The 12,816-nt window shown below is 41.8% G+C and overlaps 1 pseudogene; it reads right to left on the bottom strand.

Moving 5' to 3' along the window:
* Positions 1-332: 332 nt before the first annotated feature.
* Positions 333-10,985, bottom strand: LOC148093129 (trace amine-associated receptor 9-like; annotated as a pseudogene).
* Positions 10,986-12,816: the final 1,831 nt, after the last annotated feature.

Raw genomic sequence — 12,816 nt, 5'->3', positions numbered from 1 at the left:
GAAGATTTTTGTCCCCAAAGAATCTAAATTGCAAGCTATGCAGGGACTTTCTTAAAACTCTCTATGTACTTCAGAAAACCAAACATTGGTAATAAGTGTGGGGGAAACTACAAAGCTTACATTATTTGAAGAAACAAGTAGAAAATCGAGACGGCATTAGAAATTACCAGAGAAATTAGAAAACCATAGACAAATACTAAATGGGAAGTAATCAGCAAATTTTATTCACCCATCACTAAATTCTAAAAAATGCCAAAATGCATGAAGACAGCAAGGCCTCTACTGACTAATATCGTCCTACCTGGCAAGTGATGACAGCTGCCCCTCTAGGTTCAAGTGTTTAATTTTGCACTTGACCTTAATTCCATGTTAATTTTGAAGTCCCTGCTGTAATCTTGTTCATCTGCATCTGCTTCCTCAGAAAATAAGTTAATTGTTGATGAATCACCTTAGGGCTCTGCCTCTTACAGTAAGTCTTACTGCCTTCCGAAACCTGGGGTGAAAGGAAGCATATATGAAGGGGTTCACAGCGGAATTATAACAGCCCCCCCACTAAAACCTCACACCCGCAAGGAGGAGTTATAAAGCCCACGTAAGCATCGGTCACAGCATCAATAACGCGCAGCAGGCGAGGGACGAGAAATGCTGCCCCGGCCATGGCCAGTGTCGCAGCAGCTTTCCCTCCCCTCGTGACTCTGAGGACTGAGCTTGGCTGGCTGTGCTTTCTGGCTCCCTAGCCTGGTGTTTGGCCCCCCAAAATATCTTCCCGCCTATAAACCCCATGGCAACAGTGGGTGTAAAGAACAGAAAACGAAGCAGAGCCCAGTTTTGATTCAGTGGAGCCTGACAGCCTCCTACCCACGTGAGAGCAACTACCAGTTCAGCCTCTTCAGTGTAAAAAATAGCAAAACTATAGGCGACAGGAAAGAGCCAAGAGGCCGCCGTGCACGTTCCCGGCACCGACAGTGAACTTGGTTGGAGAGGTGAGAGGGTCAGTGAGGGCCATACCTCCATCAGCGCAGACACAGCAGCCACGCAATGAAGCCGCAGAACAGAGGGAGCATGGAGCATGTGTGAGGTTCACAGGGACTGTCCCCCGGCACCAGCAGCTCCCCACGGGCCTCCCTGCGCCGAGGGGCATCACGGCCACTGCCGCCTGCAGTCGGCCAGGCCGGGGGCAACCAGCAAGTTGGTAGGTGTGTGCAGCTTCTGAAGCGCACGATGGCGACAATGACCAGTGAGTCCCCAAACACGGCCGGCACAGCCCCCAGCCCGAGGACGCTGCAGAATTGCCCCAGGTCCTGGCGAGTGAGGAGTCTTGACACCGAGCCGGTCACACGCTCACAGCAGAGCCCACAGCCTCAGCTTGGGGGAGAGCGCTCGCCATCGCCTTCATGGTGGAATGATTTTAAAGGTCTCAGGTTTTCAGTTTCAGCAATTTAAAACAAGGAGGTGGCAGTTTGAAACTGGTAGAGGGAAAAAATCTAGTTAAAATGAAAGTTAGAAACTCTCCTACCCTTTTTTAAAAATATTAACTGTAACCTCTTAATCTTTCCAAAAAGTACTTATTTCCAAATTTTTAATATATTTAGAGTGGAAACTTGTTGCAGACAGCTATTAAAATTATAGTGATATTTAGTACTAAATAAATGGTTGGCAATATACTTAGTCCAGTGATATATGTTATCATTATCTATTTTATAGAATGTAATGGCTAATCATTAGAAAATCCCTTTATTGTGTTACTTTGCCTTTTGAAATCTCACCTGTAACTACCTGAGTTGAGAAATAATTAGGCTACTAAAAGCTGAGTTTTATTTACCAAGTTATCTCTTCTGAGTAACCACTTCGAAGTAATGACAAACTATCCTTCATTTTTTCCAAGAAGGAAAAAATAAATTGCACCTCCTTCAAATTATAACCTCAAAAATCCCTATAGTACAGAGTGTGAAGACTGAGGACACATTTACTTATAATAGCTTGCTAAACTTATTTGGCAAATATATTTCTTTAATTGCTTATATTTCCAGAGTTTGTGCTTTTTACTTTTATATCCATTCATGGTTTAGACATCTTGAGAAGATTTGGAAAGTTAATCTTATCAAATTGATACTAACATAATCAGTGTGTAAGTATTTTCTAGGCTAATAGTTTTAGATGTCTAAAAGCAATAAGATTGATTAAAATTAGCAGTAACTCACCCAGCCCCTCACCTTCCCATCCTTAAAACAGCAACAACTAAAGAAACAGTATAGTTTGAAAGCTACCACAGGGGAGTAGGCAACACCTGGGATGGTCTGGAGGGGTGTATGTCTCTGGAAAGAATGGATTTATGCTAAGTCATCCAAGATGACATTTGCCCACAAGTCCCTGCTAATCCATGTGTCAGGCTAAGCTTGGCCCTAGGCTAAAAATCATGAAAAGGGAAGTTACTTTTTTTACACCTCCATTCCTTCAAGCATGTCCTTCCCACCAAAATCTGTTGACTCCTGTTTGCTCTCCAGTGCCTTCAGGTAGCTGCTTTTTGATTATGTCCGAAATGCATAGTTTTATGTGAAGGAGTTGTTTTGTCTAGTGACTCTTACCCAGTAATTACAGAAGCATGATAGACTTTCTGTCGTCCCCTGATTTTACCTTATTATTGCTGCCCACTCTTTTATGTTTATGCAATTCACACTTGAATTTCTCTAGAAGTACTAATAAGAATTGTTTAAATATGTCTTATTTTCTCTACATTTTGTGTGTTCTTTCTTGGATCAGTTGCCCCATTTATTATCTTGTTCATTTTTTCCCTTTTATTATTATTATTATTATTTTAAATATATCTTTATTGATTTCAGAGAGAGGAAAGGAGAGGGAGAGAGAGAGATAGAAACATCAATGATGAGAGAGTCACTGATTGAGCCCGAAACCGGGCATGTGCCCTGACCGGGAATCGAACCCTGATCGCCTGGATCCTAGGTCGATGCTCAACCGCTGAGCCACGCCCGGACAGGCTCCCTTTTATTATTAACTCCCTCATTTATCTAGGATCACTCAGCTAGGATTTATACTCAGCTCTATCCCATTAACGTATTCCTTCTTTCTCCATTAATTTATTTTCTTGATTTTGAGGGAACTGAATTCATAATCTAGAAATAATTTAATTAAACTAATATAAATTATGATGTTTGAAAATAAAATTCCTAAAATGGTAGGTAAAAGTAGGAAGGGGGTTGGAGCACGTTTTTATCACTGAACTATTTCATAGGTAATATTTCATTGTGCTTTGCAGTCCTCATTTTTTTCTATACTCTGCTGCCCCTTAGTGGTCACTGAACAATACTGGGCTGACGAAACAGGAGACAAGCTAAATAGGTAAAGGCCTAGAAGTGTCTGTTTAAAAATGAGCCCCTACAAAAAAGTGGGGGGCGGGAAGGGGAAGAGTTCTCCCAACAAACACTTTGAAAGCATGCCAGTTAGCTGCCTATCTACTCCCTCCCTTCCAAAGCACCCCTCCATAAAAACAACTCCAAGAAAGGTTTTTGAATTTTTGGCTTCATTAAAATCATGAGGGGCTTGTTTAAGATCTCCAGGCCCTGCACCCAGAAGTTCTCATCTCTAGGACTGAAGTGAAATCAGAAGTGTGCTTTTTAAAGCAAGCACCCCGAATGATTGTGGCACTCCACAGAACACTTTCAGAGAAAAACTGCTCCAGGGAAGTAGCACTGTTCAAAGGAAAGTGCTCTAAAGTCAGAGACAGAAAAATCCACTCATTCCTTTCACACTCGCTAAGCACCTTCTAGCCAGCCATCCGTGCTGGGTGCAAAGAATGCAGATAAAAGCCACAGTCCCTGGCCTGAATGATTTCATAGCCTACTTTGGGTGAGCAAGTAAACAATTCCAGTGCTGTGAGATAAGAACTCTAGAAAGAGGGAGGAGCACTCTCTGGGGGATAGGAGTGGGGAAGGGCAAGGACTTGGGGAGAGCCAGGTGGAAATGTCTATTGTAGAAAGTTCTCCGTCAAAGAGACTCTGAAGTGAGTTAGTAAGGACAAGTAGGATTCAAGCTTCTGGTTTCTGTGACCCCGCACACATCTCCAAGCTCTCTGAGCTTCCATTGGTTATTCACAGAAGAAAAAGAAAGGTTATTTACTTGCGGATCTGTAATTGTTTAGCTGTTTCTGGTGCTTTTCACTTTCACTTGACAGTGTACTTACAGTTTACAGGGGTTACAATATTTGCAACAGGTAAAGTAACTGACCCCAAGATGCCATCAACTGACTCCAAACAAGTTTCACCCAATGTTTCATGGTCCTGTTGGGGAGGAACAAACTTTCCTCTACCCTCAAGGTTCTACTGGCTGGTCTAACAATCAAATACACATGAGGCAGATTAGCAAGAGAAAATAACCAATTTAATACATGCATATATAGGGGAACTCCACATACATGAGCTAGTCAGAGACCCCACATGACCTAGAGGTTCAGAGATAGATGGGGGACTGAGGTACATATATATGACATTCTGAGCTAGGGATGAGGTAATGTACCTTGGGGACTTCTTTGCAGAATGATAAGAGGGGATGTTTAGCAAATAAAAGTTTGCTCTGCCATATAGCCATATACGTGGGTCAAAAAGGTTATTGCTGATAATCTCTTATTGTGGGCAAAGCCTCTAATTTAAGTTCTTTTAGGTAGTTAAAGGGAAGGGCAGACATTTCTCTTGAGCCTGAAACTAAAATTGCCTTTAGCTCAAAACAAGCCCCATACCACAGAAGCGCATCTTGGGGTGGCTCGTTCTGAACACCTTTAGTCCTATATACAGGGTGGGGCAAAGCAGGTTTACAGTTGTGAGTCTGCAAAACAGTTTATTCTTGTATTATTAATTATTGTATTGTTTTCCATATGAACAACTGTAATCCTACCTTTGCCCCACCCTGTATATATGTGATGGAAGATGTCTTATGATGAGCAGTTTGCTATTCTTCCCACTAAAACAGATAAGATCCCAACTGATCACCAAATGCCGTTAATAATTTCACAATAATCTACTGAACAGAAATCCACAAAGCATTTTTGTTTAGTTTTGTCATTGATTCTAGACCTATTTTTAATTTGTTGAGGAACCTGCCTACTATTTTCCATAGTGGCTGTACCAATTTACATTTCCACCCACGGTGGACAAGGGCTCCCTTTCTCTGCCTCCTCACCAACACCTAGCTCTTGTCTTTTTGATAGTAGCCATTCTAACAGGTGTGAGGTGATATCTCCTAGTGGTTTTGATTTGCATTTCCCTGATGATTAGTGACATTAAACACCTTTCTATGTACCTGTATCTGTATGACTACTTTGGAAAAATGTGTATCCAGAACTCTGCTTATTTTTTAATTAGTTTGTTTGTTTGTTTGTTTTGCTATTGAGTTGTATGACTTGTTTATATTTTTTGGATATTAATCTCTTACCAGCTATCTAATTTGTTAATATTTTCTCCCACTCCATAGGTTCCATTTTCATTTTACTGATGGTTTCCTTTGCTGTACAGGAGTTTTTTAGTTTACTGTGGCCCCACTTATTTATTTTTTCTTTTGCTATCTTTGCTTTTGGTGTCAAATCCAAAAAGTTGTTTCCAAGACCAATGTCAAGGAACTTGAGTGTTTTCTTCTAGAATTTTATGATTTTAGGTCTTATATTCAATCTTTTCCATGTAGCTGTCCAGTTTTTCCAGCACCATTTATTAAAGAGACTATCCTTTCCCCATTGTATATTCTTGGCTCCTTTGTCATAGATTAAGTGGCCATATATTCATGAGTTTATTTCTGGGCTCTCTATTCTGTTCCATTGATCTACGTGTTTGTTTCTGTAACAATACCAAATTGTTTTAATTACTATAGTTTTGTAAAATAGTTTGACATTTAAACTTTTAAAGAGTGCATTCAAGAACAATCTCACCACAAATTAAAACTATGGAAATCATTTTCTCTTTAACTTCAAAGATCAAAGAATTATTACCACAGAGTCAAACATAGCCTCGAGCCATAGCATCCCTCCCCCCCCATGATATTCCCTATCTACATATCTTTTATTTATTTTCAAATAAGAGATGTCTTTATTTTTTCCACAAGGATTTTGCTAAAAGAAAAAATTGAATAGTTCATAAGTATATAAAATAAAAATTTTTTAAGTTAAAGTCTGCATGTATTTTCTTCCAGATGTTATTGTTTCTCTTTCTCTCTATATATACCATTAAAAATAGCATAATAACACATATTTCATTTTGTAACTGGACTTCATTTTGAGAGCAATATTTTCCATAATGCATATTCTGAAGGTCCTTCCAGTCATTAAGTATAAAAACTTTCTACAGTCAAATACACTCAGAAAATACAGAGTTAAAGAAAGTTATACTTGTTTCTTTACTCAGTCACTTCTCAGCACCTTTAATTTACAAACGTGACTGTAAATCTTCCAGAATGCATCGTACCATGGTTTCCCAGACCTTTCTACATAAATGCCCTTCTCTGCTTCCTTCCTGCAACCTACACAACCCCCCACCCTGCTAAGCCCAAGCACTTTAATTTTTTTAAATCTTTATTGTTGAAAGTATTACAGATGTCCCCTTTTTACCCTCATTGATCCCCTCCACCCCTCATCCATCCCACCCCCAGGCCTTCCCCATACCAATGTCTGTGTTCATAGGTTACCAAGCACTTTAATTTTTAAGGAGTACCTTTAGGGGTATGCTGCAATCACTGGGGTGGCATGAATCCTGGAGTGAGGTTTTCAGATTTGTGCTTCAAGCACTTAGCAGTGGCTTTGAGGATAACAAAGTTGAATTGAACTGGAGGTAGAGATGCCAATGAGGAGGGTGTTGGCGTGGACTGGGCCACAGACAGTGATGGACAGAGACAATAAGACACATATCAACAATATTTAGGAGGTAAAATTAGAAACAAATATGCCAGTCATCTTGCTATCATTGTCCATGTCAGGTTTCTATGGGATGTCTATCTCTTACCTCTATGTTTAAAAGTCAGAGCAACGTCTGGTCTGTGCTTGGCATATTACCAGGCCCCTGTGTGGTCTTAGAAAACAAGCAGGCTGCAGACAGAGCTGGGAGTTGCTTAAAAGTAGGCAACAAAGCAGAACAAACTCTTGTTTATTAGATATTAACTTAAGCTGCCTTTTAATCTAGCACAGATTTCATAAAACAGCTGTGGGTTTGTATTATAAATCAAACACAAACTTTCACAAGTCAACCTGTACCTCTCTCTTATCCATAAATTCCTTGTCTTGCTGTATTTTCTTTCTTGTGTCTTTTACTTCTCTGGCTCTCCCAAAAGGTCACATATGTGGTCATTTAAAAAATATTTTTAGTTCGGAAACTATTACATAAACAGACAATTATCTCCTTCCATTCACCAGAATTGCTACTCCAGACACTGGAGATACAGCAGTGGAGAGTCCCCCATCCTACACAGCAGAGGTTATTTCAGTGGTATTTTAATAGGGACATCATAAATACACAGATTAATTCCCACTCGAGGACTGACTTCTGATTGCCCGTCAAAATCTTTCCAAAAAACCAAAATCCCAAAAATCACTAGCTTTGAAAAATCCAAATCACAAGCCTTCAGACATAGGTATCTCCCCCAAATATACAGAATTTGGGAGTGGGGGGTGGGGAGGACATGAAATGATCACTTGTTAAATCAGCAGAATTTTTGAGTCCTATTGGGTCCAAGGCATACCTAAACCATACCATATTTTTCCATTTGAATACAAAGAAGTGAAATCTATTCTTAGCTTTCAAAAGTCCTGGAAGGAATCCTCTCATAACATATTTTAAAATGTGAGAAATTGGAAGGGGTCCAAGAGGAGAATTCAGACAGCCGGGCATTGGTTCCAGTCCCCTCACTAACCTGGCAGGCTGCATAGCCTCTGGCCCATTGCACTTGCCCCTCCTGCAGTCCAGGCTTCTGCCAAAGGCAATGTGAAGGGATGTTTGCAGAAGGCACCAGAACTTCTGTAGATGTAACTTCTTTGCATGACAGTTCCTTGAGTGATTGAGATGCCTCTTCCTAAATTCACCGCCACTTCTTCTCAAGTCCAATCCACAAGTTCCAGTTCCTAATTCACTTGAACTTCCTGTGACATGAAATATCATAGATCATTACCTCCTTTAGAAATGTCCTCCTTCCTTCCTTAGTTTACTTTTTCCTGGTTTATTTCCTATTTCTCTGATTACTTCTTTTTAAGGTTGTTATTTCCCCCCCTCTGCCCTCCTTAAACATAGAAAGTTCATCACATTCCATCCTTAGAATGAGTTAGCTCATCTCTTTCCATAGCTGCAACCACAGCTCTATCCTGAACTGCACCCCACATTTTCAAGTACTTGTAGGACACTGAACACCTCAAACTGGATATCACTTCCCCTGAATATGAAAATATAACACGTTCGACATCAAACTTGTTGTCACTTTGTTCTCTCATTTCACCATCTCCATGCTCAAAGTGCGATTACTTTATTAACAAACTTAGACTTCAGCTACATTGTGTTCAGCTGTTTCACATATCCTAAGAGTAGGCATACTTTCCATATTGAAATGATTTCCAACTCTTAAATATTTCTCAAAGCAGTCCTCACCTCTTCTTCTCCAATGCATCCAACCTTCATGCAGTCCTTCAATATCTCTGATATCGGGGAGATTCTTACTGCAACAGCCTCCTAAATGGTCAAGTCATAATCTCAATCTCTCTCTCTCTCTCTGGTCTCAATGTTGTTTCCCTTTAATTTCCTCAACTTCTCCAGAGTTTTCTTCAGTGCACGGAACTATGAGCACATCACACACACCCTTGCTTAGAATCCTCTAGTAGTTCAACTCCTATTTAACATGATAACAAGTCTTTCCATTGTATAAACTGCACTTGCCTTTCCAGTCTCATGGCCCTCCAACCCACTCACTAGGCTTTATCTAAATAAAATTATACACCAAATTATATACCAAATTATATTATTATTATTATACCTAAGAGTTTGCATTTGCCTATGGTTTTATAAATTTTTATGTGCTCTTCCATTTGCCTTTCCCATTTTGTCTTCCTGGTGAACTCTTACACATCTTTCAAGATTCTGTTAGCATCCCCTTTGGAATGGCCCCTGATTCTACGGTAAGGCATCATCATCGCTGGGATCCCACGGTGCTGTGTACAAATCTTTACCATGCACCTCTTACAGTGTCCTGGGAAGGATCTCACTCCTTGAAGGAAAATACCATACCCTAGTCATCTTAATTATCTGCAATGCCCCACACAGTACCTGACATATGACAAATTTTCAATGAATATTTGCTGAATGAATGCTATGGCAGGAAGTACTCAAGGTTCTGAAGTAAGTCATCTGGACCTGTGCTGCTCATAATCATTTGGGTGATTTTGATGAATTTTCTTTTGGTTTCAGTTTCTTTAATATGTAAAATGGGGAAGTAGAGCTAGATCTACACAGGCCTCTCCAGCTTTAAAACTCTATGGTTTACACTATTGTCTATTACAGAGGTTGAAACATTTTATCTGATCCCAGAATGATTAATAAAAATTTAAGAATATTGAAAAAGGAGAAATTCCACATAAAAATCTGAATTTCCATATATATATATATTTTTTATTGATTTCAGAAAGAGAAAGGGAGACAGAGAGAGAGAGAAAAACACCAGTGATGAGAGAGTCATTGATCTGTTGCCTCCTGCAGGCCCCCTACTGGGGATCGAGCTTACAACCTGGGCATGTGCCCTGACCGCCCTGACTGGGAATTCAACCATGACCTCCTGGTTCATAGGTCAACGCTCAACCACTGAGCCACGCTGGCCAGGCTCCATTATATCTTGACAAAGCACGTAATTTGACTATATTGGGCCCAAATCCCTAGAAGTCTACCAGCAGCTCTAGCTGAATCATGCTGCGCCTTTATATGGAATGTGTGCTTCTGCTTGGCCAGCATGCCCGCCTCTCTCTATTGCTCCCTCTTTATAGGCATAGAGTATAAGTTGCTGCTTATTATCACACTTGCACTGCCGTTTTCTTCAATAAAGATGAGAAATAGAAAAAATTCTTTCTCCCATTTCTTAGTGAAAGATAAACCAAGAGATCTTTGTGTTTCTTGTCCCTGGCTGACCATATTTATGTACTTAAGCATATGTATGTATAGCACCAAACAAACTAGAATTTGCTTAGGTGGTACCAATTCAAAATATTTTGGGTGTTGTTGTTTTTTTCCCCCACCTAAGTGCATCAGGACTTCTGATGTCCTGAGGATCCTTTCAGAAAACAGTGTTGCCTTAATATAAGCAAAGGCCAAGCCAATCTACCTTCTAATTAGTTTGGTGAGGCCGTTCTTCCACCTGAAGGAAGTGACGCTTTCTATCTAACAATTACATTCTATTGGAAAATTGATTACTGGAAGATTCTCTGCTTTTTTCAAACCCAGTGCGAAATATGCCCTGCCCTTCAAGGATGCTTAAAATGACTCGCACGCTATGAAGACTTATCTGCTAAATGAGCACGCGGCGGTGACTACTTATGCTTTCATTGCTCCCGCTGGATTGTTGCTTTGCGTTCGCATTTTTTACCGAACCTGTGAAAGCGTCTGCTGCTGAGTAAAGGGTCAGGAAACCAGACAGACAGGAGCTGAGAGGGCTGGCTGCAGACCTGAGGCCAGGGAGGCGGGCATCACCACTTAAAAAACACGGCTGCCTTCCGTTTCCTTCTCTCGGTTGTTTGGTGTGGTTTTCTGCACGGAAACTAAGGTGTTCACCATCTGTATGTCAGGCCCCCAAAATACCTCCCTGGCCATTTTGCTGATACCCCCGGTCCCCTGCTTGGAACAAGAGGGGGCGGGAGGCGACCTCTGTCGCTCAGCCCCGTGGTCCAATGGGAGGGAAGCAAGCCCCGCCTCCTTCCTGGCTGCACTGCGGGCATGCGCAGTGGTGGGCGCCCCGTCGCCAACACCCATCTGCTGAGAATCGTAGCTGGGGGCTTTGGGGTGCGGGGGAGCCTGTGGCCCGAGGAGGAGGAGGAGAAGGAGGAGGAGGAGGAGGAGGAGGAGGTGAGGGAGGAGGAAGCCGAGGAGGCTGAGGTAAGCGAGCATGCGGGGGTCCCCGGCCGGGCCCCGAGGCGCCACGTCCCCGCGGCGGCCGCGCCTCCTTGTTTATACCCGTGGTCAGGTGGCGGTCCCGCGCCGCGCCGCCGGCGACGCGGAGGGCGGGGGTTCCCGGCTCCCGCAGCGCCCCCGCGGCCCACGCCCCCCGCCCGGCCGCCCGGCCGCCCGGCCCCGCGGCCCGGCCAGTCCAACCAGTCGGGCCCCTGCCGCCTCCCGCCTCGCCGCCCGGGCCGCGCTCCTCGGGCGCACCGGGCGGGACCGACCCCGGAGCCGGCAGGAACCCGGCTCCTGCCGCGATCCGACAGGCACGGGTTGACCTCTTCCTCTTTTTCACCCACTGATTTAGAAAACACATTTTGAAGTTCTCCTTCCGGATACAGAAGAACTGAAAATATAGGGCTTATAGTAAAGGAACCACATAGGTCCATTCAGGGGCTCCTTGTGATCGATTTTCTATTAGGCTTGATTAAAACTAACTTTCCTTGATGTTTCCTACATGCCATTCATTGGTTTATATAAAGACGTTTAAAAATACATAAAATATTTGAAGATGCCTCCTCTCTTGTTTTTCTAGGTTGCTATTTTAAATTCAGACATAAAGATAACATTGCTCGTCTGGTCAAATGCTATATTTTTCTCAAGTTTCTTGCATTTGCCTGGCTCTTGTATACATACGTTAATTTTGTTTAATTCCCATCAATGTATTCTGACTGTAACTACATGTAATTTAAAACTTGTGCAGAATCTGGAAGAAAAGGAAATGATTTTGAAATGCTGTTCTGTTTAGTAATGTCAGAGGTGGACGCTTCTTCTGGAGGTGGCCTGAGCCTCAGGGGCATAAACTGATAAGGAGCATAAATTGATAAGGTCGTTAAGCTGTCTTGTGATGTGGACAAGCCTCTGCTTTACAGGCCATTTTGAGAAGTTCATCTCAAACTTGTGACTAGTTAAAAATTATGCTGCAGTTTCAAAGTTTCTGTAGAAGTTAATAGGAGACCATATTAACTGATTAATGAGGTGTACATCATTTTTCTAAAGATATTTTACTTCTCCTGATAACAAAGTCAAACCGAAAGTCTTGGTTAGGATACCAAACTTTAGCTAAGTGCTGGTGGTTGAAAAATACATAAAACATGTGCAGTTAGTCTGAGTAAAGTTTGTCGTGAGTCCATTTAATTTGGAAGCTTAGTGTATGAAAGTGAAAAATAATTCTTGGCATTCTGAACTAAAGCCAAATAATATAAGAGTTTAACAAATGGAAGAGCTGAGCTACAGAATGTGGTTAATCGCTCATATTTATATGCCAGAGATAAGGATAGGTATTAAACAATATACTAACTAGATCATTTTAAATGATTAGCATTATGATGCAGTAAGTTACATCAGTGGATTGTAGCAGGGGTGGTGACTTCTGGCTTCAGATCCCAATGGTCACTGAAGGCTTCTCTAGCATGTAATGAGATGTTGCTGGGAAAAAGGAGCCAGTCACATGGAGATCATGGGAGGAAGAGTCTTCTAGGGACAGGAAATGGCGCCACGCACAGGCCTCAAGACAGCGATAAGCCATTCAGGATCTGAAAGAAGGCACTGGAATTAAGTGTCTTAGAAATAGTGACATTTACCCTCAAACTGGTTGTGTGTTCTTAGGAAATAGGTACATTTATTCACTCATTCTACAAATATT

This window comes from Miniopterus natalensis, chromosome 5 (assembly GCF_054644295.1).
Source record: "Miniopterus natalensis isolate mMinNat1 chromosome 5, mMinNat1.hap1, whole genome shotgun sequence".
Classification (NCBI taxonomy): domain Eukaryota; kingdom Metazoa; phylum Chordata; class Mammalia; order Chiroptera; family Miniopteridae; genus Miniopterus; species Miniopterus natalensis.
The sequence above is the reverse complement of the archived record's forward strand: the minus strand, read 5'-3'. Positions and strand labels throughout refer to the sequence as shown.